Source organism: Symphalangus syndactylus, chromosome 4 (genome assembly GCF_028878055.3).
Source record: "Symphalangus syndactylus isolate Jambi chromosome 4, NHGRI_mSymSyn1-v2.1_pri, whole genome shotgun sequence".
Classification (NCBI taxonomy): Eukaryota; Metazoa; Chordata; class Mammalia; order Primates; family Hylobatidae; genus Symphalangus; species Symphalangus syndactylus.
In genome coordinates this window covers 79,122,583-79,145,432 of record NC_072426.2, presented here as the reverse complement: position 1 = coordinate 79,145,432, position 22,850 = coordinate 79,122,583, and the positions used below count along the sequence as shown (strand labels likewise).

General features: G+C 40.9%; 1 long non-coding RNA gene across 2 annotated transcripts in view; it reads right to left on the bottom strand.

Annotated features, from left to right (window-relative positions):
- Positions 1–16,856, bottom strand: part of LOC134736369 (uncharacterized) — a 41,751-nt gene extending 24,895 nt beyond the window's left edge. For both annotated transcript variants that reach the window (XR_010120344.1, XR_010120345.1), the window contains exons 1-2: positions 16,078–16,856; positions 9,417–9,538 (exon numbers count right to left, since the gene is read on the bottom strand). This is a non-coding gene — a long non-coding RNA (uncharacterized lncRNA). The remainder of the gene's footprint in view (positions 1–9,416; positions 9,539–16,077) is intronic.
- Positions 16,857–22,850: the final 5,994 nt, after the last annotated feature.

Sequence of the window (22,850 nt, the reverse complement as noted above, 5' to 3'; positions counted from 1 at the left end):
AGGCAGAAGTTGCAGTGAGCTGAAATCAAGCCATTGCACTCCAGCCTGGACAGCAAGAGCAAAACTCTGTCTCAAAAAATAACTAAATAAAGTCATAGTAATTAAAATATGTTTAGCACTGTATCAATGAATAATTGATTGCAGCAGAACTCAGAACAGATGATGATACACAGAAAATAGTGATATGTATGTATGCATTAAGTATTTAGAGACAGGGTCCTGCTTTGTCACCCAGGCTGGAGTGCAGTGGTGCGATCACAGCTCACTGTAACCTTGAACGTGTGGACTCAAGCAACCTGCCACCTCAATCTCACAAACAGCTGGGATGACAGATGCACATCACCCCACACAGCTAATTTTCTTTTATTTTTTTCAGAGATGGGGTCTCATTATGTTGCCCAGGTTGGTCTCCAATTCCTGGCTTCAAGCAATCCTCCCAAAGCACTGGGATTTGAGGTGTGAGCCACACATGCCCAGCAAGATATTGGTATTTATTGGCTTCATGATGAAGCCACAGCAGAGGTATGGTGTGGGTCTTTGAGCTATAGAATCAGCAGCTCAAACAGTGCTTGAACCTGTTCACCATCATGCTTCTCTTTGCTTTCCTACATTTCCACACATTTTTTCTCTTACTGAAAATGCATTCCAGTCACCAAGTAATTGGAAAATAAACACCCCCATTATGAAAATCTTAGGATAAGCTCTCAGTGGTTCAACTTAATCAAATACTCATCAATGAAATCTTCAGTGTGATACTAGGAGGGTGAGGTCCTGTGACTGGCCCATCTGGGTTAAGCACCAGCAGTAGAGTACTGTGAAAAGTAATGCAGAGCCTACAAATGCAATAGCCACTCCAAAGGATAATTTTGTATAAAATAAAAAAGAAATTTCAAATGCATGAAATAATAGTGAATGAATTTTAACAGTGAAAGATCAACTGGCTATTCATTTAGAAGAAAACAAAGCTTCTTAGTTCACACCATATTTAATCAAGTAATAACAGACAGGGTTCAAGAGAGTATTCTATTTTTTAAAAAAGAGAGAGTATTCTATTTAAATTAAACGCAGTTGTTTCATATGTTTTAAGTAGAAGAAAAACCTGAAAAAAATGCAAATTTTAAAAAGAATCTCGGCCAGGCACGGTGGCTCATGCCTGTAATCCCAGCACTTTGGGAGGCTGAGGCAGGTGGATCACTTGAGGTCAGGAGTTCAAGACCAGCCTAGCCAACATGGTGAAACTCCTTCTGTAGTAAAAATACAAAAATTAGCAGGATGTGTTGGTGCATGCCTATAGTCTCAACTATTTGGGAGGCTGAGGCAGGAGAATCACTTGAACCTGGGAGGCAGATGTTGCAGTGAGCCGAGATCACACCACTGCACTCCAACCTGGGCAACTAAGTGAGACTTCATCTCAAATAAAAAAAAATATATATAAATATAAAGGAATCTCATATTAACACAAGAAGAAGAAACTTCTTTCATGTAACGGAATGACCACCAATTTTATTTCTAATTTTTAAATTCTGAACTTAAATGCCTTTATCTCTAATAACAGAAAACTCCATGTCCAACTGTTCAGTATCTGTGAGATAGGCAATATTATCTTCACTCTGCAGCTGAGATAACTGAGATACAGAAAGATTAAACCACCACATAGGTCACACAAATAATAAATGGCAGAGACAGAATAGCCTGTCTAGGAAAACTATACTGTGGTGCATACTCCTAGGAAGGAAAATATGGCATTACATCACAGTAAATACAAATGCAGAATGTTCTTTGTTTATATCCAGTCTGGGCTTCAGACAAATTGAAATAGGCACATCGTTTAAACATATCACAAGTATAAAGTAGGAGTAATTTCTTCAAATAACATGCTTTTAATATGCACAATGTAATAAGTACTAGTGTTCAAGGTCACTTTTGAAAATTAACTCAGATATGTGTTATAAACAATTATGTGCCTGATATTTGCATATTTTATGTAAATTCTTGTTTTATTAAACATTGTTTGGCTTATCTGCCGAAAGGAGAGTTCTGTAACAATGTCTGTACACATTAATATGTAATAGGAAAGAGAAGATAACATATATGACACACAGTACTTTGTACGTTCAAATGTTTCTTTTCTTTCCTTTTCTTTTCTTTTTTTTGAGACGGAGTTTTGCTCTTCTTGCCCAGGCTGGAGTGTAGTGGCACAATCTCGGCTCACCGCAATGTCCGCCCCCCAGGTTCCAGTGATTCTCCTGCCTCAGCCTCCCGAGTAGCTGGGATAACAGGCATGCATCATCATGCCCAGCTAATTTTTGTATTTTTAGTGGAGACAGGGTTTCACCATGTTGACCAGGTTGCTCTCAAACTCCCGACCTCAGGTGATCTGCCTGCCCACCTTGGCCTCTCAAAATGCTGGGATTATAGGTGGGAGCCACCATGCCCAGCCAAAAACATGTACTTTAAAAGAAACATTTGAGGCCAGGCTCAGTGGCTCATGCCTGTAATCCCAGCACTTTGGGAGGCCCAGGAGGGCAGATCACCTGAGGTAGAGAGTTCGAGACCAGCCTGACCAACATGGAGAAATCCCGTCTCTATTAAAAATACAAAATTACCTGGGCGTGGTGGCTCGTGCCTGTAATCCCAGCACTTTGGGAGGCCCAGGAGGGCAGATCACCTGAGCTAGAGAGTTCGAGACCAGCCTGACCAACATGGAGAAATCCCGTCTCTATTAAAAATACAAAATTACCTGGGCGTGGTGGCTCGTGCCTGTAATCCCAGCTACTTGGGAAGATGAGGCAGGAGAATTGCCTGAATCTGGGAGGTGGACGTTGCGGTGAGCTGAGATTGTGCCACTGCATTCCAGCCTGGGCAACAAGAGCAAAACTCTGTCTCAAACAAACAACAACAACAAACAACTTTCAAAAACATTAAATGGTTGTTTAAAAAAAGATTCACCAGGTAAGGTTGTTTCACTAGAGAGAAGATTCATGGAAATTATTTTGCCATTCCAGAAGTCAACCACTTTATTTTTATTTTTATTTTTGACACAGAGTCTCCCTCTGTTGGCCAGGCTGGAGTGCAGTTGCCTGATCTTGGTGATCTTGGCTATCTTGGCTCACTGCAACCTCCACCTCCTAGGTTCAAGCAATTCTCCTACCTCAGCCTCCCGAGTAGCTGGGATTACAGGCAGGCACCACCACACCTGACTATTAGTAGAGATGGGGTTTTGCCATGTTGACCCGGCTGGTCGGAAATTCCTGAAATCAGGTGATCTGCCCGCCTTGGCCTCCTAAAGTGCTGGGATTACAGGCATGAGCCACCGTGCCTGGCCAACTACTTTATTTCTTTTCTTTTCTTTTCTTTTTTTTTTTTTGAGACAGAATCTTGCTCTGTCGTCCAGGCTGGAGTGCAATGGTGCGATCTTGGCTCACTGCAACCTCCGCCTCCCGGGTTCCAGTGATTCTCCTGCCTCAGCCTCCTGAGTAGATGGGACTACAGGTGTGTGCCACCACACCCAGCTAATTTTTGTATTTTTAGTAGAGACGGGGTTTCACCATGTTGGTCAGGCTGGTCTCGAACTCCTGACCTTGTGATCCACCTGCCTTGGCTACATAAAGTGCTGGGATTACAGGCATGAGCCACTGCACCCAGCCTACTTTCTTTCTTTATTTTGCCTGAATGTACTAGCAGATCCTCCAGAATAATGTAGAATAGATGCAGTGTGAGTGGAAATCCTTGCCTTGTTCCCAATCTTGGAGAGATTTTTGTACTTTTAGTAGAGGCAGGCTTTCATCATGTTGGCCAGAATAGTCTCAAACTCCTGACCTCAGGTGATCTACTCACCTCAGCCTCCCAAAGTGCTGGGATTATAGGCGTGAGCCACGGCGCCCAGCCCCTTGCTTAATTTTAATGTCTGTAGAATCTGTACCTTTTTTTTTTTTTTTTGAGACAGTCTGGCTCTGTCCCCCAGGCTGAGCGCAATGGCATGATCTTGGCTCACTGCAACCTCCGTCTCCTGGGTTCAAGCAATTCTCCTGCCTCAGCCTCCTGAATAGCTGGGATTACAGGTGTGAGCCACCACCCCCAGCTACTTTTTGTATTTTTAGTAGAGATGGGGTTTCACCATGTTTGTCAAGCTGGTCTTGAACTCCTGACCTCGTGATCTGCCTGCCTCAGCCTTCCAAAGTGCTGGGATTACAGGCGTAAGCCACTGCGCCTGGCAGATATAACCACTCTAATTCCTGATATTAGTCATTTGTTTGTTCCCTCGTTTCCTAATCGCTCTGGCTGGAGGCTTGTCAATTTTATTTCTCTTCTCAAAGGACCAGCTTTTCAGTTAATTTATTTTCTCTATTTTTTTTCTATTTCATTGATTTCCACTCTGGTGTTTATTATTTCCTTTCTCTTGCTTACTTTTAGCTATTTTTGCTCTTAAATGTTTCTAGTTTGTTAAGGTGGGAAGCTGAGGTCATTCATTAAAGACTTCTTTTTTGAATGTTTAGTGCTATAAATTTTCTTCCAAGTGCAGGTTTAATGGCATCCCATAAATTGTGATGTGTTTTTATTTTCATTCAGTTCAAATTACCTTCTAGTTTTCCCCCTTTAATTTTCAATTTGACCCATGGGTTATTTTTTATTTTTTGAGATGGAGTCTTGCTCTGTCACCGAGGCTGGAGTACAGTGGCATGATCTCAGCTCACTGCAAGCTCTACCTCCCAGATTCAAGCAATTCTCCTGCCTCAGCCTCCCGAGTAGCTGGGACTACATGTGCACGCCGCCACACCCAGCTAATTTTTTGTATTTTAGTAGAGACGGGGTTTCACTATGTTGGCCAGGCTGGTCTCAAACTCCTGACTTCCTGATCCACCCGCCTCAGCCTCCCAAAGTGCTGGGATTACAGGCTTGAACCACCGTGCCCAGCCTGACCCATGGGTTATTTAGAAGTATGTTATTTAAGTTGTGTGCAGTGGGTCATGCCTCTAATCCCAGCATTTGAGAGGCCAAAGCAGGAGAATAGCTTGAGTCCAGGAGTTTGAGACCAGCCTGGGCAACACGGTGAGACTCGCTGCCTACAAAAAATAAGAAAAACAGCTGGAGGCATGGTGACACATGCCTATAGTCCTAGCTACTAGGGAGGCTGAGAGTGGAAGATCACCTCATCCCAGGGTGGAGGCTGCAGTCAGCCATGATCACACCACTGCACTCCTACCTAGGCAACAAAAAAGAAAAGGAAGAAGAATAAGGAGAAGGAAAAAGAGGAAGAAGGAGAAGGAGAAAGAATAAGAAAGAGGAAGAGGAGGCAAACGGGGAAGGGGAGAAGGAGGAGGAGAGAAGAGGAAAAGGAAGAAGAGGAGGAGAAAGAAGAAGAAATGTGTTTGGTATTTAGTTTCCAAATATTTGATTATTATCCAAATATAATTAGGTATTAATTTATAATTTAACTCCATATGGCCAAAGAATATATTTTGAATGACTTGAATCTTTTAAATTTATGAGATATCTTTTATGGCCTAAATTATAGTCATTTTTGGTAAATATTCCATGTGTACTTGAAAAGTTTTCCCCCTTTAATTTTCAATTTGACCCATGGATTATTTTTTATTTTTTGAGATGGAGTCTTGCTCTGTCACCCAGGCTGGAGTTCAGTGTTTTTGTTGTTGGAAAATGGAATTTTTTTTTTTGAGATGGAGTTTCGCTCTTGTTGCCCAGGCTGGAGTGCAATGGCATGATCGTGGCTCACTGCAACCTCTGCCTCCTGGGTTCAAGCGATTCTCCTGCCTCAGCCTCCCAAGTAGCTGGGATTACAGGCATGTGCCACCATGCCCGGCTATTTTTGTATTTTTAGTAGAGATGGTGTTTCTCCATGTCGGACAGGCTGGTCTCAAAGTCCCAGCCTCAGGTGATCCACCCACCTCAGCCGCCCAAAGTGCTGGGATTATAGGCATGAGCCACAGCACCTGGCCAGGAAAATGGATTTTTTAATAAATATTAGGTCAATAACCTAACATGGTTGATAGTGTTGTTTAGGTTTTTGATATCCTTGCTGATTTTCTATTCCACCAAATATTGAGAAGGAGTTTGAGATCTCAAACTATAATTGCAGATTGTAGTTTATCAAGCTTCCTGGTTCTCCCAACTATGGTTTTCATAAAACGTATAAAATATCTGGCCATTAATGTTTCAAATAAAAATTTTACCTTCCCCTTCTCCACCCTCTTCTCCTTGTGGATTTCAATTACATATATGTCAGACAGCTTAAAGTTGTCCCACAGCTCACTGATGCTTCTTTCTTATTTTTTATATTATTGTTTCATTTTGAACTTTCTTCTGCTATCTTAAAATGTACCAATCTTTTCTTCAGTTTCTAATCTGCTATTAATCACATTCAGTGTATTTTTCATCACAGATGTTGTAGGTTCCATCTCTACGTGTTCGGTTTGATCTTTTAATATCTTCCATGTCGGCCAGGTGGGGTGGCTCACACCTGTAATCCTAGCACTTTGGGAGGCCAAAGTGGGTGGATCACTGGGTCAGGAGTTCAAGACCAGCCTGGTCAACATGGTGAAACCCCGCCTCTACTAAAAATACAAAAATTAGCTAGGCATGGTGGCATGTGCCTGTAATCCCAGGTACTTGGGAGGCTGAGGCAGGAGAATCGCTTGAACCCAGGAGGTGGAGACTGCAGTGAGCCGAGATTGTGCCACTCCGTCTCAAAGAAAAAAAGAAAAAATATCTTCTATGTCTCTGCTTGTTTCTGAACATCTAGAACACAGTTATGGAAACCTGGTTAATGTCCTTATCTGCTAAGTCTGACATGTGTATCAGTTCTGGGTCAGTTTTGCATAGTTGATTTTTCTCCTCATAGTGAGTTGTTATTTTCCTGTTTCTTCGCAAACCTGCTGATCTTTTTTTGTTGTTTTTTTTGAGATGGAGTCTTGCTCTGTTGCCCAGCATGATGGGAATGCAATGGCATGATCTCAACTCACTGCAACCTCCACCTCCCTGGTTGAAGCAGTTCTCCTGCCTCAGCCTCCTGAGTAGCTGGGACTACAGGTGCCCGCCACCACGCCCAGCTAAATTTTGTATTTTTAGTAGAGACAGAGTTTCACCATGCTGGCCAGGCTGGTCTCGACCTCCTGACCTCAGGTGATTTGCCCACCTTGGCCTCCCAAAGTGCTGGGATTACAGGCATGAGCCACTGCTCCTGCCAAGCCTGCTAATCTTTGAATGAGATTAGCAGATATTATGAATTTTATGATGCTTTTAGCCCCATAAAATGTTTTTGTATTTCTCTAAATATTCTTGAGGCTTCTTCTGGGGTGCAGTTAATTGATAGTGTTGGGTCTTGCTTTTAAGATTTGTAGTGTTTATTCTAAGGCTAATTATTCTTTGTTGCTGAGACAAGACCATTCTGAGTACTCTACCCCATGTTCATGAATCATGATTTTTTCACTCTGGCTGGTGACAGCAGGCACTTTTCCCGGCATCACGGGGCTCTATTCTCCTCAGTCTTTTTGGATGATTCCCCAGCCTCAGGCGGTTTCCTTATATGCATGTTCCAGACAGCACTCTGCTGAGCTATCAAGGGGACTTTCTGAAGATCACCAGAACTGTCTCTCTGTGCAGCTCTCTTCCTTGGTAATTTGTCCCGCAAACTCTAGCTGCCTTGGTCTCTCTGGACTCTCAGCTGCGTCTCCTCAATTCAAGGAGTTTACTATGCTCAATCTGGGATCCTCCTCCTTGTGCCACAGCCTGGAAACTCTTCTAAGGCAGTAAGCTGTGGCAAATGTAGAGCTTACTTATTTCATGTTTCATGGCTCATTGTGCTCATTGCCTGATATCCAGTGACTTGAAACCATTGTTTCATATATTTTATCTGGTTTCTTCAGTTGTTTTAGGCAGGAAGGTAAATCCAGTCCCTGTTACTCTACTTTGGCCAGAAACGGTTTTTGTTTTAGTTTGTTTGTTTAGACAGAGTTTCCTCTATTGCCCAGGCTGGTGTGCAGTGGCGTGATCTCAGCTCACTGCAACCTCTGCCTCCTGGGTTCAAGCGATTCTCCTGCATCAGCCTCCTGAGTAGCTGGGACTACAGACCTGGGCCACCACACCCAGATAGTTTTTGTATTTTTCATAGAGATGGGGTTTCACCATGTTGGCCAGGCTAGTCTCAAACTCCTGACCTCAAGTGATCCACCTGCCTTGACCTCCCAAAGTGCTTAGATTATAGGCATGAGCCACCACACCCGGCCCAGAAACAGTTTTTGAATTGGATCTTGAATCAGAAAAACAATTATCTATAAAAGTCTTCATTGAAGGCTGGGCATGGTGGCTCACACCTGTAATCTCAGCACTTTGGGAGGCCGAGATGGGTGGATCACGAGGTCAGGAGATCGAGACCAGCTTGGCCTATACGAGAATTCTTTATCCTACTTTGCAATTTATTTTCCAAGTTAAAGATTACTTCAGGCCAGGCACAGTGGCTCATGCCTGTAATCCCAGCACTTTGGGAGGTGGAGGCGGATGGATCACCTGAAGTCAGGATTTTGAGACCAGCCTGGCCAACATGGTAAAACCCCAAATCTACTAAAAATAGAAAAAATTAGCTGGGTATGGTGGCACACACCTGTAATCCTAGCTACTTTGGAGGCTGAGGCACAAGAATAGCTTGAACCTGGGAGACAGAGGTTGCAGTGAGCCGAGATTGCACCACTGCACTGGCCTGGGCAATAGAGTGAGACTCTGTCTCAAAAAAAATTAATAAATAAGATTACCTCAAAATAAATGAGTAAAAGAAATTGCAATAATAAATTGCAAAACTGGTCTTTATTGTTAGAAGTGAGGATGGGGGCCGGGCATGGTGGCCCACGCCTTTAATCTCAGCATTTTTGGAGGCCGAGGTGGGTGGATCATCTGAGGTCAGGAGTTCCAGACCAGCTTGGCCAACATGGTGAAACCCTGTCTCTACTAAAAATACAAAAAATTAGCCAGGCATGGTGGCACATGCCTGTAATCCCAGCTACTTGGGAGGCTGAAGCAGGAGAATCACTTGAACCAAGGAGGCAGAGGTTGCAGTGACCTGAGATTGTGCTATTACACTCCAGCCTGGGCAACAAGAGAGAAACTCCATCTCAAAAAAACAAAAAACAAAAAACAAAAAAAAAAAACAAAAACAAAAAAATAGAAATCAGGATGGGGCTACTTTTGAGAAGGAGAGTAATAATAGAGAATGGGTCCTTCAGGGAGACTTCAGGCACTGGTAATATTATCTTTCGACTTTTTGGTGTTTACGTGGTTGTGTTCAGCTCTCTTCATCATTCACTTATCAATTATACAGTGATACACATGCCATTGCATACTTTTGTATTTTTTATACTTCAATAAAAAAATTTTTAAATAAAAAATAAATTATTCAGATATAATACCTTGAGGATTGCTTTCTTTCTGTGTCTTCTTTCCTGAATCCCTAGTGAAGTCCTCAGGTCAGGGTGATAGTCTCCTAGGTGGTTCTCTTCTTCATTTCAAAAGAACAGTTTTATTCCTTATGCTGTCGAGAAACCCAAGGTAAAAATTCACCTTGTGTGAAGCCTTCGCCAGTGATCTCAAATTGCTACTTCTCTTGGAACTTACTGACTTCTAAAAATTAAGGGTGGCTCCCAAGACTAAACCAGGAAGAAGTTGAATCTCTGAATAGACCAATAACAGGCTCTGAAATTGAGGCAATAATTAATAGCTTACCAATCAAAAAAAGTCCAGGACCAGATGGATTCACAGCTGAATTCTACCAGAGGTACAAGGACAAGCTGATACCATTCCTTCTGAAACTATTCCAATTAATAGAAAAAGACGGAATCCTCCCTAACTCATTTTATGAGGCCAGCATCATCCTGATACCAAAGCCTGGCAGAGACACAACAAAAAAAGAGAATTTTAGACCAATATCCCTAATGAACATCCATGCAAAAATCCTCAATAAAATACTGGCAAACCGAATCCAGCAGCATATCAGAAAACTTATCCACCATGATCAAGTGGGCTTCATCCCTGGGATGCAAGGCTGGTTCAACATATGCAAATCAATAAACATAATCCAGCATATAAACAGAACCAATGACAAAAACCATATGATTACTTCAATAGATGCAGAAAAGGCCTTTGACAAAATTCAACAACCCTTCATGCTAAAAACTCTCAATAAATTAGGTATTCATGGGATGTATCTCAAAATAATAAGAGCTATCTATGACAAACCCACAGCCAATATCATACTGAATGGGCAAAAACTGGAAGCATTCCCTTTGAAAACTGGCACAAGACAGGGATGCCCTCTCTCACCACTCCTATTTAACATAGTGTTGGAAGTTCTGGCCAGGGCAGGCAGGAGAAGGAAATAAAGGGTATTCAATTAGGAAAAGAGGAAGTCAAATTGTCCCTGTTTGCAGATGACATGATTGTATATCTAGAAAACCCCATCATCTCTGCCCAAAATCTCCTTAAGCTGATAGGCAACTTCAGCAAAGTCTCAGTATACAAAATCAATGTGCAAAAATCACAAGCATTCTTATACAGCAATAACAGACAGAGAGCCAAATTATGAGTGAACTCCCATTCACAATTGCTTCAAAGAGAATAAAATACCTAGGAATCCAACTTACAAGGGATATGAAGGACTTCTTCAAGGAGAACTACAAACCACTGCTCAATGAAATAAAAGAGGATACAAACGGAAGAATATTCCATGCTCATGGGCAGGAAGAATCAATATCGTGAAAATGGCCATATTTCCCAAGGTAATTTATAGATTCAATGCCATCCCCATCAAGCTACCAATGACTTTCTTTACAGAATTGGAAAAAGCTACTTTAAAGTTCATATGGAACCAAAAAAGAGCCCGCATTGCCAAGTCAATCCTAAGCCAAAAGAACAAAGCTGGAGGCATCACGCTACCTGACTTCAAACTATACTACAAGGCTACAGTAACCAAAACAGCATGGTACTGGTACCAAAACAGAGATATAGACCAATGGAACAGAACGGAGCCCTCAGAAATAATGTCGCATATCTACAACCATCTGATCTTTGACAAGCCTCAGAAAAACAAGTAATGGGGAAAGGCTTCCCTGTTTAATAAATGGTGCTGGGAAAACTGGCTAGCCATATGGAGAAAGCTGAAACTGGATCCCTTCCTTACACCTTATACAAAAATTAATTCAAGATGGATTAAAGACTTAAATGTTAGACCTAAAACCATAAAAACCCTAGAAGAAAACCTAGGCATTACCATTCAGGACGTAGGCATGGGCAAGGACTTCATGTCTAAAACACGAAAAGCAATGGCAACAAAAGCCAAAATTGACAAATGGGATCTAATTAAACTAAAGAGCTTCTGCACAGCAAAAGAAACTACCATCACAGTGAACAGGCAACCTACAGAATGGGAGAAAATTTTTGCAACCTACTCATCTGACAAAGGGCTAATATCCAGAATCCACAATGAACTCAAACAAATTTACAAGAGAAAAACAAACAACCCCATCAAGAAGTGGGTGAAGGATATGAACAGACACTTCTCAAAAGAAGACATTTATGCAGCCAAAAGACATATGAAAAAATGCTCATCATCACTGGCCATCAGAGAAATGCAAATCAAAACCACAGTGAAATACCATCTCACACCAGTTAGAATGGTGATTATTAAAAAGTCAAGAAACAACAGGTGTTGGAGAGGATGTGGAGAAATAAGAACACTTTTACACTGTTGGTGGGACTGTAAACTAGTTCAACCATGGTGGAAGTCAGTGTGGCGATTCCTCAGGGATCTAGAACTAGAAATACCATTTGACCCAGCCATCCCATTACTGGGTATATACCCAAAGGATTATAAATCATGCTGCTGTAAAGACACATGCACATGTATGTTTATTGCAGCACTATTCACAATAGCAAAGACTTGGAACCAACCCAGATATCCAATAATGATAGACTGGATTAAGAAAATGTGGCACATATACACCATGGAATACTATGTCGCCATAAAAATGATGAGTTCATGTCCTTTGTAGGGACATGGATGAAGTTGGAAACCACCATTCTCAGCAAACTATCAGAAGGACAAAAAACGAAATACTGCATGTTCTCGCTCATAGGTGGGAATTGAACAATGAGAACACATGGACACAAGAAGGGGAACATCACACACTGGGGCCTGTTGTGGGGGGCGTAGGGGGGAGGGATAGCAATTGGAGATATACCTAATGTTAAATGACGGGTTACTGGGTGCAGCACACCAACATGGCACATGTATACATGTAACTAACCTGCACGTTGTGCACATGTACCCTAAAACTTAAAGTATAATTAAAAAAAAATTAAGGGTGGATTTTTAGTAAATTTGAAATGAAACTTTTAACTTATGGCACACCAAATATACATGACACCTAATCCCAGGAGTCCCACAGGGATAGTTTATAGTCAACCTCAGGAGAGACAGACCTCAAGACCAAATTAGAAAGAAAAGAAAAAAGTATGTGTATATATATATATATATATATATACATATCTCCACACTATTTTGTTTTCAATGAAAATTTTAACATATACTAAATTCTCATGTATATTTGGATCTTTCTGTGCTTTTTCGAAACTAGCACAAAACTTAAATTACTTTTTATTTTATTTATTTATTTTTTGAGACAGAGACTCACTGTGTCACCAGGCTGGAGTGCAATGGTGCTATCTAGGCCCACTGTAACCTCTGCCTCCCAGGTTCAAGTGATTCTCCTGCATCAGCCTCCCGAGTAGCTAGGACTGCAGGCACACACCACCACGCCCAGCTAATTTTTGTATTTTTAGTAGAGACGGGGTTTCACCATGTTGGCCAAGATGTTCTTGATCGCTTGACCTCGTGTTCCGCCCACCTTGGCCTCCCAAAGTGCTGGGATTACAGGCGTGAGCTACCGGGCCCAGCCTTAAATTACCTTTTAAATTTGCATTTTCAGAAAGTTTTGTCGATGAAAAAAGTCAACTCTGTAAAATATTTAGAGAGATTTATTCTGAGCCAAATGTGAGTGACCATGGCCTGTGACACAGCCCTCAGGAGGTCCTGAGAAAGTGTGCCCAAGGTGGTTGGGGGTGCAGCTTGGTTTTATACATTGTAGGAAGGCATGAAACATCAATCACATACATTTAAGGAATACATTGGTTTGTTCCAGAAAGGCGGGACAACTTGAAGGGTGGGAGTGCTTCCAGGTATAGGTAAATTTAACCATTTTCTGGTTGACAATTGGTTGAGTTTTTGTCTAAGGATCTGAGATCAACAGAAAGGAAATGTTCAGGTTAAGATAAAAGATTGTGGAGACCAAGGTTCTTTTGAAATCTCATAGTGGCTGTCCTTAGAAACAAGAGACGACAAATGTTTCCTATTCAGACCCTTTAAAAGGTGCTAGACTCTCAGTCAATCTATTCAGAATTGGAAGGGCCTGGAAGGAAAAGGTCTCGCTATGTTAATAGAGATTATTTAGAGATGCGAATTTTCCCCCACAAAGGACGGCTTGCAGAACCATTTCAAAATGTGACAAAGAAACATGTTTTTGGGGTAAAATATTTTATTTTCTTCCTCATCTCATAATGTTATGCCAGAGTCAGGTTGGAAAGTAAGTCACATTACATAGGGTTAAATAAAACCCATCTGATGTGAATTTATGGTTTGTAGGGCATAGCTCCTCAGACCCCTTAGATAGAAATTTGGGTAAGATAAAAAAATCAGAGTTTAGTCCTCAGTTCCTTTCTATTCCCTGAGGTTGTTTCCAGAGGAAGTTAAAAATTATTTTATCAAGTAAAACAAAACTAAGGTCCCCGTTAAGATTTTTTTATTTAAATTTTGATTCAAATTGTGTTAAATTTTATAGTTTTCTGTAAGGGCAAATATAAATATAAAAATTTGGGCCAGGTGCGGTGGCTCACGCCTGTAATCTCAGTACTTTGGGAGGCTGAGGTGGGTGGATCACGAAGTCAGGAGTTCAAGACCAGCCTGGCCAAGATGGTGAAATCCCATCTGTACTAAAAATACAAGAAAATTAGCCGGGTGTGGTGGTGGGCGCCTGTAATCCCAGCTGCTCAGGAGGCTGAGGCAGATAATTTCTTGAACCCGGGAGGTGGAGGTTGCAGTGAGCGGAGATCACACCACTGCATCCCAGCCTGGGCGACAGAGCGAGACTCTGTCTCAAAGAAAAACAAAACAAAACAAAACTTAATTTTCCTTCTTGCAAAAAGGAAAAAAGACCTTTCCTCCTCTCTTTTCTTATAGCATTTCCTTAAGAAAACTTGTAATTGTAAATCCTTTCTCTGTCTCTGTGAGATTTAGCAAAACTTTTTAAAAAGTAAATAAGCTTCTTGCTAGTTTAACAACCCAGGAAGGTCTTTCTTAATGGCCTTGGGTCATGTCTTTGAAACGTAAGCATCAAGGAAGATTGCACCCCATCTCCCTGCCTCTGTGGTAAACTCCCAGGCTCCTGCCTACCTGCTATTAACTACCTGCCTGTCATAGAGATACCAGAAACTTTACTTTTCATTTACATAACGGCAATTAACTAACACTGATGGCTACCCTAATTATCAGGTGAATTTCAGATGGATTATATATAGCAAATGGTGTTGTACAGTTGTCTTACTTGAGGACAAGTTATCTTTTACCTTGAGAAAATGGAATGCGTTGTATCAGACCTGCTAATATAAAAAATGATAGTTCTTCCTGTCTTCATAAACTCATTAGTGGGTTGCCTGTGACGCACATCGCAGTCTGGTTTAATGTTTATTCAATAATGTAACTGTTTTGTTCTTTTCTCCATCTGTGGAGAGGATTTTCTGGGTTGGCAAGAGGCTTTGTTTTAAATTATTTCCTCAATACCTCCCATCCAGAAAAGTGGTGTGTGTGTGTGTGTGTGTGTGTATTATGTGTGCATATTTTTATATGTATATATGTGTGTTTATACACATGACTATATAGGAGGAATATAGAAGGAATAAGTCCTAGTGTTCAATAGCACAGTATGGTGACAAGTGTTAACAATAATTTATTGTGTATTTCAGAATAGCTAGAAGATTTGGAATATTCACAACACAAAGAAATGATAAATGAGGTGGTGGATATTGTAATTACTCTGATTTGATCATCACAGATGGTATGCATATATCAAAATACCACATGTACCCCACAAATATGTACATTATGTACCAAAAAAAAAAAAAAAAACTAAGCAGCAAAAACCACTTCCAGCTAGCATGGTGCTTACAAAATGCCTAAGCTCAGTTATCAGCCAATGAGAGGCATTATCATATCACCACCATAAAATGGGGGAACTGATGAAAAAATATACATATTTTTTCTAGATGATTCTACATGTTTTAATGTAATAAAGTTATTGACCAGGAAATACATAATTTGCTTTACATATACAGCCAAGTCCTCTCTCTGTATCCGCAGGGGGATTAGTTCCAGGACCTCCCTGGATTACTCAAATGCAGGGATGTTCAAGTCTCTGGTAGAAAATAACCTGGTATTTGCATAACCTACACACCTCCTTCCGTGTACTTTAAATTATGTCTAGATTAATTGTAAACCTAACACAATGTAAATACTATGTAAATAGTTTTACTCTATTGTTTAGGGTATAACGACAAGGGGAGAAGATGGTACATGCTCAGTAAGATATAAAATTTTAAGTCATTTCTTTTTTAGAGAAGGTCTCACTAGGTTGCACAGGCTGGTCTCCAACTCCGGGCCTCCAGTGATCCTCCCAAGTGGCTGAGATCACAGGCACAAGCCATCCCTGCCCAGATCATTTTTAAGTATTTTCAATCCGAGCTTAGTTGAATCCATAGATATGGACCCCGGGGATAAGGAGGGACGACTATATATATTCCTTAGTGAAATGATAGTCATGATATTCTATTACATTAGGTTAAAATTTGTGTAAATTCATGAGAAGGATGAACACCTAACATTAAGCGCTTTTGCTTTTGGGAAGTGGTATACTCGTTTTCTGTTTTAGCTTATACATACTTTGTAGTTTATTACTTTTCGCGTACCGTTTGCACAATTGTGAAAGCTAGCATTCCTAAGAGGAAGCGGTTACAGGGCAATATCCTTCATTACTCCACGTACTCCTGTACCCACGGAGTTCAACCACTTTAACAAAACTGCCCATCAGTGATCCTTGGAGCACCTCACTGTGGCCTTCCGTCTTCACGCCCCGACGTGCGCCGTGCAGCTCTCCAGCCATCACTGAGCAACGCTGGGGCCCGCTCCAGGAAACCAGACAGCAGTCACTCCGGCCGCTGGAGGAGGACGCGCCTCATAACCTCATCCAAGATGGAGTCGCAGCCGGGCCTTCTGGGAAGCGTAGTTCTGGATTAGGGCTCGGGGGACGTTCTGCGCATGTGCAGTGCCATCTCCTTTCTGGCGTTGGCGTTTTTGACTTATACCCTAGGATGGGCAGAGGACTCCGATGCCTCCGGGTCTCCGCTGGGCCGCAAAGGGCGGGGCCTGGACTCGGCGCGGGCCGGGAGCAGAGGCCGAGCCCCTGCAGGTGTGTCGAAGGCCCTTGCGGGAGGGCAGGGCGTGGGAGGCGGGCTCTCGAGCCTGGAAGTCGCCTCCTGGTCCCGGTGCTGCCTCCGCGGAGGGCCCCTGGTGGAAGTGGCCTGGCGGGGAGGTTGGCCTTCTGCACTGGCGCCCCTGCCCGGAATGGCATTTGAGCTAACTGCTTGAGGGGCAGCCAGAGGAGGCCTGCGGTGGCTGGGCAGCGGGTGGCCGGAGCAGCCGCATTGTATGACGTGGACCGGAGCCGCCACGTCAGGCGCGCTGGCCGCTGCAGACGCCGCGAAAGCCGCAGAGACGTGGGTTCCGGTCCAGCGTCTGCAGGTGGTCCCAGTGCGGCTCGACGCCCATCTGGTAAATGATGGGGGCCTTTGGGTACTGAATAGGGTAGTAGATGTAAAGTATGATACAGGACTCAATAAAGGTGAGCTGCTTCTATTACAAGACATGCTGTTTTCATTATTGGCTCATTTAATCATCTTAACCATCCTTTCGACTTAACCATCTCCATTTAAATAAATGTGACTACTAAAGATTCAGAGATAAATTCATTTACTCACAGTATTAGCAGGTGGGATGTAAATTCTCACTTTTTCTTCTGAGTTCATGTGCCTTCCCATACTAAAATCCAGTCTTGGCTTGTATTTAGCACAGCATTTCTCCCTTGAGCACCACCAGAATGTAGCTGTGGAGTGTATTGAACCCAGTCTTACCACGTAGTGTTCTGTTTCCAAAAATGCTTGGGGGACTCTTCAGAGCCCTTGAGTCAAAAGGTTAATTATTTAAGGCCTTCCTGCATCCTCCAACAGTAGTCTCTTCTTAGAGGACTGTGAAACTGTATATTGAAACCACCATTTGAGCCCTCAATTTTGCATTTTACAGAAGCTGGGAATCCCATCCATCCCAGAGGCTAGTTTCTGAAGAGAGGAAATGGGACAAAGAATTTTTTTAAAGATGAAAACTGCAGTTCATCAGTTCCCCCATTTTATGGTGGTGATATGATAATGCCTCTCATTGGCTGATAACTGAGCTTAGGCATTTTGTAAGCACCATGCTAGCTGGAAGTGGTTTTTGCTGCTTATTTTAGTTTTTTTTTTTTTTTTTGGTACATAATGTACATATTTGTGGGGTACATGTGGTATTTTGATATATGCATACCATCTGTGATGATCAAATCAGAGTAATTACAATATCCACCACCTCATTTATCATTTCTTTGTGTTGTGAATATTCCAAATCTTCTAGCTATTCTGAAATACACAATAAATTATTGTTAACACTTGTCACCATACTGTGCTACTGAACACTAGGACTTATTCCTTCTACATATTTTTGTACCCATTAACCAACCTCTCTTCATTCCTCACTCCCTGCTTCCTTTGCAGTCTCTGGTAACCATCATTCTACATCCTACCTTAATGAGATCAACTATTTTAGCTCCCACGTATGAGTGAGAACATGATATTTGTCTTTCTGTGCCTGGCTTATTTCATGTAACAGAATGTTTTCCAGTTCCATCTTTGTTGCTGCAGTGACAAAATTTCATTCTTTTTATTGCTGAATAATATGCCATTGTGTATATATACCACAATTTTCATTATCTATTCATGCATTGATGGGTACTTAGGTTGATTCTGTATCTTGACTATTGTGAATAGTGCTGCGATAAAAATGGGAGTGCAGAGATCTCTTCAATATACTGATTTCCTTTCTTTTGGATATATACATAGCAGTGAGATTACTGGATCATATGGTAATTCTGTTTTTAATTTTTTGAGGAACCTCCATACTGTTTTCCACAGTGGCTGTACTAGTTTACATTGCCACCAAGAGTATATGAGGGTTCTCCTTTCTCTATATCCCAGCATTTGTTATTTTTTTGCCTTTTTTATAATAGCTGTTTTAAGGGGTAAAATGATACCCCATTGTGGTTTTGATTTGCATTTGTCTGATGAGTAGTGATGTTGAACATTTTATCATATACCTATTGGCCATTTGTTTGTCTTCTATTGTGAAATGTCTGTTCAGATCATTTGCTCAATTTTTTTAAATCAAATTTTTTGTTTTCTGGCTGTTGAGTTCCTTATTTATTCTGGTTATTAATTCTTTGTAAGATGGGTAGTTTGCAAATATTTTCTCCTATTCTTTGGGTGTCTTTTCACTGTTATTGCTTACTTTGCTGTGCCAACGCTTTTTAGTTTGATGTAATCCCATTCATCTATTTTTGCCTTTATTGCTTGTGCTTTTGAGGCCTTACCAAAAAATTTTTGCCCAGACCAATGTTCTGAAGCATTCCAAATGTTTTCTTCAAGTAGTTTCATAGTTTCAGGTCATATCTTTAAGTCTTTAATCCACTGTCATTTGATTTTTGCATATGATGAGAGACAGGGGTCTAGTTTCATTCTTCTGCATATGGATATCCAGTTTTCTCAGCACTATTTATTGAAGAAACTCATTTCTCCAATGTATGTTCTTGGTGCATTTGTCAAAAGTGAAATTGGCTATAAATGCATGTATTTATTTCTCAATTCTCTTTTCCATTGGTCTATGTGTCTCTTTTTATGACACTAACCTACTGTTTTGTTTACTATAGCTTTATGGTATATTTTTAAGTCTGGTAGTGCAGTGCCTCCAGCTTTGTTCTTTTTGCACAAAATTGCTTTGGCTATTTGGGGTCTTTGGTGGTTCCATATAAATTTTAGGATTTTTTTCCTATTTCTGTGAAAAATGTCATTGGTATTTGGATATGGGTTGCATTGAATCTGTAGACTGCTTTTAGTACTATGGACATTTAACAATATTAATTCTGCCAGCCCATGAGCATGGGATATCTTTCCATTTTAATGTCATTCACCAGTGTTTTATACTCTTTTTTTTTTTGAGACAAGGTCTCAGTTTGGTGCAATCTTGGCTCACTGCAATCTCTGCCTCCCAGGTTCCAGCGATTCTCCCGCCTCAGCCTCCCAAGTAGCTGGGATTACAGGAGTGTGCCATCACACCTAATTTTTTTTTTTTTTTTGTATCTTTAGTGGAGACAGGGTTTTGCCATGTTGGCCAGTCTGATTTTGAACTCCTGACCTCAGGTGATCCACCCACCTCCACCTCCCAAAGTGTTGGGATTATAGGTGTGAGCCACAGTGCCCAGCCTGTTTTAGACTTTTAATTGTAGGATTTTTTACTTTTTTGGTTAAATTTATTCCAAGGTGTTGGGGTTTTTTTGGTAGCTATTGTAAATGGGATTGCTTTCTTGATTTCTTTTTCACATTGTTCACTGTTGGTATATGGAAATGCTACTGATTTTTTTTTTTTTTTTAGACGGAGTTTCACTCTTGTTGCCTAGGCTGGAGTACAATGGCATGATCTTGGCTCACTGCAACCTCCGCCTCCTGGGTTCAAGCAATTCTCTTGCCTCAGCCTCCAGAGTAGCTGGGATTACAGGCATGTGCCACTACACCTAGCTAATTTTGTACTTTTAGTAGAGACAAGTTTTCTCCTTGTTGGTCAGGCTGGTCTCGAACTCCCGACCACAGGTGATCCACCCACCTCGGCCTCCCAAAATGCTGGGATTACAGGCGTGAGCCACCACGCCTGGCCTGCTACTGATTTTTTAATGTTGATTTAGTATCCTGCAACTTTACTGAATTCATGTATCAGTTCTACCAGTCTTTTTTGGTGGAGTCTTTTTGTTTTTCTAAATATAGGGTCATGTCATCTGTGAACAAAGATAATTTGACTTTTTCCTTTCCAATTTGGATGCCCTTTGTGGTTTCTGCTGCTTATGAAAAGGACCTTAGTATTATGACATGTAGTTGCCTTTTGCTACATACATGAAGTGCTTGAGAATTATGATGTCTAACTGTTATTTTAGAAGCTAGATTTGTGTCACTGTCAGCAGATTAGATTCTCAAGTTAGAGTTCATCAGGGCCTAATTAAATTTTACCTTAGGCCTAGCCCAGGTTTTGAGGGGACAATACATTGCCGGTACTGTCTGTATTGGTTATCCTGGGTGAAGACTTATAGAAGCAGGATGGTACATGAAGGGTTGCTCAAGATTATCTAATTCCTACTCATTTTAAAGACAAAAGCATTGAAACTAAGACAATCACTAAGTTTATTAATAGCAGAGCTTAGGGTAGAACTGAGTCTTTAAGTTCATTATATCATATTTACATCAAAAGAAGTTTCCTGGAGAAGTGGTTTTTGAGAAACTGCAATTTAGGGAGAAGAAATGTCCTATTTTTGAGAACTTTGAAGAGACTTTCTAACCTTGGGTTTATAATAGAAAAAAATGGTTATGATATGTAACTTAATTACCTTTTATGTGCCAATAAATATATCCTTCAACACCATTTCTAGTGTCAGCAAAGGGCTCCATACTTTGGATATATTATACATGTTATTTAATCTGTCATTATTGGATATTTAAGTTTTGATTCTTTTGTGTTATTCAGAAAACAGAAACATAATTTTCAAAACAGCCAATAGGAGAGAAATGTGTAGATTCACTCAAAAATGTCCCAGGCTCATCAAGATTTATATCAGAGTCAGAAGTGGACAGGTGTGTGCTACTTCATCATGATCCTTACTATTCTTTCTAATGGGACAAAGGGACATTTTCTTAAAGGTATATATTTTACTAAAATGTTGTATGGAAATTTCTCACTGGTGATTCCTCGAGCTGCCAGATAAGGTCTCTTATGATTTCTGCTCGGCTTTGTAGTTTTCAGCCTTTCCCAAAAGCAGCAGAAAATGAACAAGTTCCAGATGAGTCATTTATTCAGCCCGTACTTTGTTTCACTGTGTGTGTGTGTGTGTGTGTGTGTGTGTGTTTAATGAGTTTTATGAATGAGAGTCCATACACTAAATTAGAAACATAGAAATAGTTAAAAATCACCTTCAGGCAAAATACCATTTGAATAAAACAGCTATTCTCAAAATGTGGTCTGCAGATCCCTGGGAGCTCCAAGACCCTCTCAAGGGGTCTATGAGGTTGAGACTCAGAGTGCTAAGATGTAGATTGCCTTTTACACTGTTGATACTTGCACTGATGGCATGAAAGCAATGCTAAATAGGTTACTGCCTGTTTGGCATAAAGTAGACAATGACATTGATACTAACAAATGTGATTTATTTTTTTGAAATGGAGTCTTGCTTTGTTGCCCAAGATGGAGTGCAGTGGCATAATCTCGGCTCACTGCAGCCTCTGTCTCCCAGGTTCAAGTGATTCTCCTGCCTCAGCCTCCCGAGTAGCTGGGATTACAGGCACCTGCCACCATGCCCAGCTAATTTTTGTATTTTTACTAGAGAAGGGGTTTCCCCATGTTGGCCAGGCTGGTTTCAAATTCCTGACCTCAAGTGATCCTCCCAACAGCCTCCCAAAGTGCTGGGATTACAGGTGTGAGCTACCATGCCAGGCCACAAATGTGATCTTAAAAATATATTTTATAACAATGTGTCAACATTTGAGTAATATTTCTGAGATATATGTTCAGAGACAAACTCAAGCAATTTAGGAGGACAAAATGATACAGAGAAGTGAGGAATGAGTTATAGGTTGATTAGGACAATGCTACCCTGAAAGATAATATTTGAAGAAAGTGCTGAATTGAATGAGAGACAGAGCCAAGTAGAAATCTGAGGGAGCAGCATTGTGGGTAGGAAAAACAGCAGTACAGATACCACAAAGCATGTTCCAGAAACAGTATGTAGGATATTGAAGCTAGAGAGATATGACTTAGGGAAAGAATGGTAAGAAGTAACATCAAAAAGGTAGAGGAAGCTAGAATATGTATGGCCTTTGTAGGCTGTAGAAAAGATTGAATTTTGATTTTTTTTTTGCTCATTTAAAAATCATCCTTTACATAATCAAAGGAATACACATAATGAAACTTGACCTCAGGGGAGAAAGAATTTAGCCATTCAATAATAAGCATGGTATAAGCTATAGATTTTATATAAATGCCTTTTATCAGATGAAAGAAGTTCTCTTCTTTTCCTAGTTTCCTCAGAGTTTTTATCATGAATGGATCTTGAATTTTGTCAAATGTTCTTCTGCTTTTTTGGGGGATAATCATGTTTTTCTTTTTTAGTTTGTTAGCATAATGAACTACATTGATGTTCAAATGTGGAATCAACCTTGCATTGCCAGGATAAATTGGTAATAATGTATATATTTTTATATATTGCTGAATTAGATTTGCTAACATTTTTTGAGGATTTTTGCATCTATCATGAGGAATATTGATACTAGTAAATGTTTAATAA